Source organism: Thalassophryne amazonica, chromosome 6 (assembly GCF_902500255.1).
Source record: "Thalassophryne amazonica chromosome 6, fThaAma1.1, whole genome shotgun sequence".
Classification (NCBI taxonomy): domain Eukaryota; kingdom Metazoa; phylum Chordata; class Actinopteri; order Batrachoidiformes; family Batrachoididae; genus Thalassophryne; species Thalassophryne amazonica.
In genome coordinates this window covers 24,674,784-24,681,312 of record NC_047108.1, presented here as the reverse complement: position 1 = coordinate 24,681,312, position 6,529 = coordinate 24,674,784, and the positions used below count along the sequence as shown (strand labels likewise).

General features: G+C 42.0%; 1 long non-coding RNA gene across 1 annotated transcript; it reads left to right on the top strand.

Moving 5' to 3' along the window:
• Positions 1 to 383: 383 nt before the first annotated feature.
• LOC117511970 lies at positions 384 to 3,982 on the top strand. Its single transcript, XR_004561165.1, has 4 exons — positions 384 to 3,278; positions 3,366 to 3,556; positions 3,689 to 3,783; positions 3,928 to 3,982. It is a non-coding gene; the product is annotated as an uncharacterized LOC117511970 (long non-coding RNA).
• Positions 3,983 to 6,529: the final 2,547 nt, after the last annotated feature.

The window sequence follows — 6,529 nt, the reverse complement described above, 5'->3', positions numbered from 1 at the left end:
CTGTGATCTGCTTTTTTCTACAAAATTAAACCCTGAATGAACATCCTCCGAGCCGGTGATTCCAAATTTTTGCCAGGGGTGTCTTCCTCTTTCAGGTCTTTTCTACCTGGTGGATGGTCCTCTCATTTCTCTGTTATCTTTGAGGGTGGTGTTTTCTCTCATTGTTATCTTTGGGTGGTGTTTTCGTTATCTACATTTTATCTGTGTCCTCCTGGTGTTGCATTCTCTTGTTGTGCAAGTCGTCCTTTAATTTCTCTATTTCCATTTGGTTTGGCTGTTGCTTTTATTACTTGTTTTGTTTTCCAGCAGTTTTTTCTGCCACTGGATTAGCATTCTTTCTTTCTCCTGTTTCTGTGTAGGCTCTGTTTCTTTCTCCTCTGCCTTTGCTTCTCTTTCTTCCACTTTTTCTTCCTTTTTTTTTTTTTTTACCCTGTCGTCCTTGTCCTGTAGTTTTTCTGCTTGTCCTGGAGTTTTTCTCCAAAAGCTCTTCGCATTCCTCTCTCTCTTTTGCATCTCTCCTCCGGGTCTTTTCTTCTCTCTGTAGCAGCATTTCTTCTTGCTGTTTGAGTCGGTGTTCTTTGTCGATTGAGCTATTTTCCCACTCTGTTTCCTTTCTTTGTGTAGCAGTGTTTCCACATTAGCCTGGGCTAGGTGTTGCTGCTGGTCTGTATTTTTTCCTGTCTTTTTTGCTCCCTTTTTTCTCACATCTTGTGTACTTCTCTCTTCTTTTTGCCTTCGCTAAATGCTTTGTAGTCGAGGGTGTAGCGGTTCCTTAGGTCTCTCCTATTGAGGGAGGTTGTTGTTCCTATATCTTCCTTGCTTATTCCCTCAGTGTCTGCATCTGTGGTTTCTGTTGCCATGCTGTCATTGGCTATCTCGTCCTGGCTAAGTCCAGCCTCGTCATAATCCAAGTCCGTGTCTTCAAGTTCAGGATCCGTAATTAGTTTGGCATTTTTTTAGCTTATTGAAACAGATCTTCCAAACGTTGATCTGAGCCTTGGATGAATGATGTTACGTGCACTGTCAGGCGTGAGTGTAGGAGAGCTGAGCGAAAGTGGAAGGAGGACAGATCTCAGTTGTCCTTCCAGTTACTGCGTGACTGTTGGCGTTTTTATCAGAAAACTATGAAGGCTGCTAAATTCAAGTACTCTTCTGATGTTATTGATTCGAACTGTCATAATCCTCTTGTTCTTTTTAAGATTGTAAATTCTGTTTTAAGTGCACCACAATTGGATGGTCTGGAGAGCTCCACTGAATTGTGTGAGAATTTTGAGTTTTTTTTTTTTCTTAAAAAAGGTTGCTGGTATTAGGGCCCTCATTAGTTCTCCTGCTTATGACCCTTCTATTTCTGTGACATGCTCAGCTGTTTTTGACCAGTTTTAGTCTGTCAGTTTGCTGTCTTTGCGAGATATTATTGGTCATATGAAGCCTGCTGGTTCTTCAAATGACCCCTTGCCACCTCGTCTTCTTAAAGAGGCTTTTTCCATGTTGTCACCGTATGTATTGAATATTATTAATGGGAGTTTGGTTAATGGTATAGTGCCTACCAGTTTCAAGAATGCAGTGGTGACCCCACTTATTAAGAAATCTGGCTTGGCTTCTTCTGAATTGTCCAATTATAGGCCAATTTCCAAACTTCTGTTTCTTTCTAAAAGTTTGGAGAAAATTGTATACTGCCAGTTGAGTTCTTTTCTTAATAATCATGACACCCTGGAGTTGTTTCAGTCTGGTTTTAAATCCCGTCACAGTACTGAGTCGGCACTGCTGCGGGTTTTTAATGACATTTGTATAGCTACTGATTCTGGTCACTGTGTTGTTTTGGTCCTGTTGGATCTAACAGTGGCCTTCGATACAGTGGACCATCAGATCCTCTTGTCTTGCCTGGAAAACTGGGTGGGCATTAAGGGTGTTGTTTTAGACTGGTTTAGATCCTACCTATCAGAGAAGTTTTTGTGTCCGTATTGGAGCTGCTGAATCTTGTGCAGCGCCCCTTGCATGTGGGGTGTCTCAAGGCTCCATACTTGGTCCGCTTCTTTTTTCTTTGTATTTACTCCCAATAGGATCAATTTTTAGGAGACGTGATATCTCTTATCATTTTTATGCTGATGACTGTCAAATTTATCTGCCACTGAAGCAGCAAAATGCATACTCTGCGAACCATCTCCTAGAGTGCATTGGTGACATTAAAGCATGGTTGTACATAAACTTTGTACACCCGAATGATAAAAAGACTGAGGTGCTGCTGTTTGGGCCGAGTGACACTTCCAAAATCAATGTTGATCTGGGTCCCATGAGTCAGTATCTGACACAGACAGCAATAAACCTGGGTGTAAAGCTGGACAGTGATCTTAAATTTGCTGCTCAGATTAGGTCAGTAGTCAAGTCTAGTTTCTGTCAACTTAGACAACTGGCCAAGGTGAAGCGATTTCTTTAACTTTATGCCACGTCGCTAGCTCACTGCTTAGCTTGTGCTAAAGGAGCGCAGACCAGTAATATGACGGATCTTACCTTCGCCTGCTCGGTGGGCATGAAAGTAGCCGGTAAGTAACCCTTACCTCATATTTTAAAAGTAACAGAGATCTGGTCGCGGAATCTCAGCGAACTACCCGTAACTCCCGCCCGTCTTTAAAGAAACCGTGCCAGTGTTGTCATTTTGGAGCCACAGTGAAAACTCGCCAGTCAGTCATTCTACAGCCACAGATACACAGTCTCAGATCGTGCCGTGTGGGGAACTGGCATAAATCACATCTCCCACTCAGTCATTCTACAGCCACAGACACACACTGTCTCAGGTCATGCCGTGTGGGGAACTGGCATAAATCACATCTCACACTCAGTCAGTCATTCTACAGCCACAGACACACACTGTCTCATGTGGTGCTTTGTGGGGAACTAGACTGTCTCGACTTTAATTTGATGTCTTTTTGAGATTTTTCCAACTTTCCATTGTTTTGTTCATTCACATTTATACAGCTTTTGAACAGGGGTGACCAAACTTTCAGACTCAGCTGTACACCAAATCATTGGTGCCATTTGAAAATTCAGATTTCTTTTTACTCTGAACAATGTAAAGTTGGCAATTCATGTTTTAACCAGCTCTTAATTTTGTGAACAGGCAGGGGTGTGTTTGCAATGGCACCTTTTACAAAGGGGTAATTTGTTATGTAGTACCGTGGTCAACTGATTGACTTCATAGAGTCGGAGAGGAGAAGGAGAGTATACAATCCAAAATGCTCTGTCTTCATGTACGACTTGATGTGGCATGACAAGATGTAGTGGTAAGCATATGATGCAATATTCAGTGCATGATCTGATACCAATGATGTGCTTGGCTAAGCCACTAGGATTCTTTTTGTCTCTTGAAGCATTGATGCTGCCACTGAAGATGGGTCCTTCGGAAGGCTCGTAAATGATAACCATGTTGATCCTAATTGCAAAATGAAAAAGATCATCCTTGGGGAAAAACCACATCTGTCATTTTGTGGACAGAGACGTATACGTAATTTCCTCTCCTACGTTTAACTATGGAGATAGCAATTGGCCATGGAGACAAAAGGTTTGTAAGTGACTGATTCTGTATTGTATGCTTTATCTTTTGCATACATTTACATATTTTCATTAGTTTCTGCTTTACTGACCAAGTCATCCTTATAAAGGAGAGTTTGTTCTTTTTTTGCCCCATACTTAGGTGGAGACCCCCATCAAGCAAACGGAGGTAGAAACGGCAACTATGCAACAGGACCAGACCACACCCCACGCTTTGATGTCTTCCTTGGTCTACCAGTATGTTTGCCTTTAACAACCTTCCCATGTTTGTATTTGGTCCAGAGTTTAGACACAGCTGACTGTGAACAACCAACATCTTTTGCAACATTGCGTGATGATTTACCCTCTTTTAAGAGTTTGATAATCCTCTCCTTTTTTCAGTTGACATCTCTCATGTTGGAGCCATGATTCATGTCAGTCCACTTGGTGCAACAGCTCTCCAAGGTGTGATCACTCCTTTTTAGATGCAGACTAACGAGTAGATCTGATTTGATGCAGGTGTTAGTTTTGGGGATGAAAATTTTCAGGGTGATTCCATAATTTATTCCTCAGAATTGAGTGAGTCCATATTTTTTTTTCCCCTCTGCTTGGTCTAAAAAAGTAACCGTTACTGACTGCCACAATTATTTTTCTTGATTTCTTATAGTGTTTCTTAAAGCCAGAAAGTTGCCATTTGAAATGACTTTATTTTTGTGTCATGTCTGTGTTCTGCTTTTTTTCTACATTAAACAACTGAATGAACATCCTCCGAGGCCGGTGATTCCATACTTTTTGCCAGGGGTTGTATTTTTGGGAGTTTGCCATGGGGGGCGGGGGGGTTTATTATCAAATGCTCCAGAAAAAAAGGTATGTGCCAGTTTAGATGGCCAGCCATTTTATGATCATATCTGTAACTTTGGTTAGTTCTTCATCCTGTATGAGGTTGCTCTGACCTGTTGTTTTCTGTGGTTATGCAAGTGCATTCAAAATTACGGATTGCAGATAAACTTGTACCTCTTGTCTGTGCTGTTTCTGCTACAGCCAGTTGTTTTCCTGGAACATGCTCTACAACCACCTGAAACCTCAAAAGACACAGTTGTGTAATATGAGCTGGCGGTTGAGACGTGGCTGGTCTTGTGTCCGGTGTATTCCGGTGGTGTTGTCAGTGTCTGGTGTGTTGTTCTTATACATGATCTGGGCTGTAACAAAGATTGTACTGTTTGTGTTATGAAGCATTATGACAGTGTTCTCTTACTGAGCGCCTTGGGGCAACTGTTTGTTGTGATTTGGCGCTATACAAGAAAAAAGTTGATTGATTGATTGATTACTGTAGCTACAGCCTCGTGGATTAAGTTGTTGTGAGCTTTAGATAAAGTTTTTTTTTCTGCGTAAACACCACGTTGGTTGTGTAATGTTCAGGTTGCAATGAGTGCAGACATTTTTTTTTTTCAATAAGTGTGTAATTCAACTAATAGTAACCAAAATGATAGCCTGATGTCACACATAAGTTAATCAACTGGTATTACAGCTTATTAGCTTGTATGTTAGAATGACAATAAATGGCGCTATCCGCAACATTTAATGGATTATAATATACTGGACCCCCTTCTGTTCCTCAGAAGAACACCTTAACCTAAGATGTGTGTTAAATGTTCCTCAGAAGAATACCAAAACCTTAGGTGTGTTAAATGTTCCTCAGAAGAATACCAAAACCTTAGGTGTGTGTTGAGGGTCCCCAGTTGAATTGTTATACCCGATAAGTCCCCATATGGTGGGTCCCAGTCAGGTCTGAACCCAAGTTAAGAATATTGTTAATTTGAAGTGATTTTCATAGTCCTGAAGTGTATCTGATCATACCAGATTTTTTTCAGAGTTATGGGAGGTCTGGAAAGGGTGGCTCCCACAATGTAGGTTTCTTTCACATCTTCCCACAGCGTGACAAAAACGTGTGTGTGTGTGTGTGCGTGCACGCGCGCGCGCCTGTGGCTCCCCCAGCCTGTTGTGTGCACTTCTCCCTGTGTGAGTGTGTGGGTGTGCTCCCAAGTCTGATATGTGCACTTCTCCCTGTCTCCATCATGTAGGTGTGTGGGTGTGTCTCCCCCAGCCTGTTGTGTGAACTTCTCCCTGCTGCCGGTGTGTGTGGGTGTGTCTCTCCAGGTTCATTGTGTGTACCTGTCTCCCCACATCCTGCGTGTGTGTGTCATGCACGTTGCCACCGTACATACGCTGTGTCTTGTGTGTTTCCTGTCCCTGGCACTTGTTGATCATCGGTTTGGTTTATGTGTATGTCGTCCTGCCGCTTCGTGTGTGCATGGTTTATTTCTTTGTTCTATGTCTTTGTTTCGTGTTGATTTGGGTTTTGATATTGATCCTACTTTTTGGTTTTTGATTGTCATTCGTCTTTTATTACCTTGATGTTTCATTCATTTAGTTTTCGTATTCGGTTTGTGTTTGTCACCTCTAAGGTAGTCATTGATTTCTGTGTTGTGTGTACATCTGTATTACTGGCTGTGTCTTTATGTGTAGGGGGTGTATTTCAGTCCTCTGTCCTCTTTCTGTATTTTTATTTATATAGTTATGGTCTGTCTCCTCTGTCTGTGTGATCTAGCCCCTGTCTGTGCCCCGTTTTAAATGTCATTGTGTTTCTGTCCATATTCCTTCTGTGGGGTGTCTCTGCATTCTAATCCCGGTCGATGTCAGTTCGTCCTTGCGGCTTGTCCTCTGCCTGTGTCTTGTCTTTCCTGTCCATGTCTCTGTGTTTTGTCATTTGTCTCCTTTGTGTCAATTTCAATTTATTTTCATGCTACTGGTGCACAGGACAGGAGGATCGCCAACACGAATACAACTCCCATCTCTGGATGGAGCTGCACCTTAAACAGAGAGAAAAAACAGAATCAGGCATCAGAAAGACAAAAAAATACTGTATAATTTGCCAGCATTAAACAACAAGAAAAACAGAGAATTACTAAGGTGATCACCGGCCACTAGCCCTAAACTTCACTAA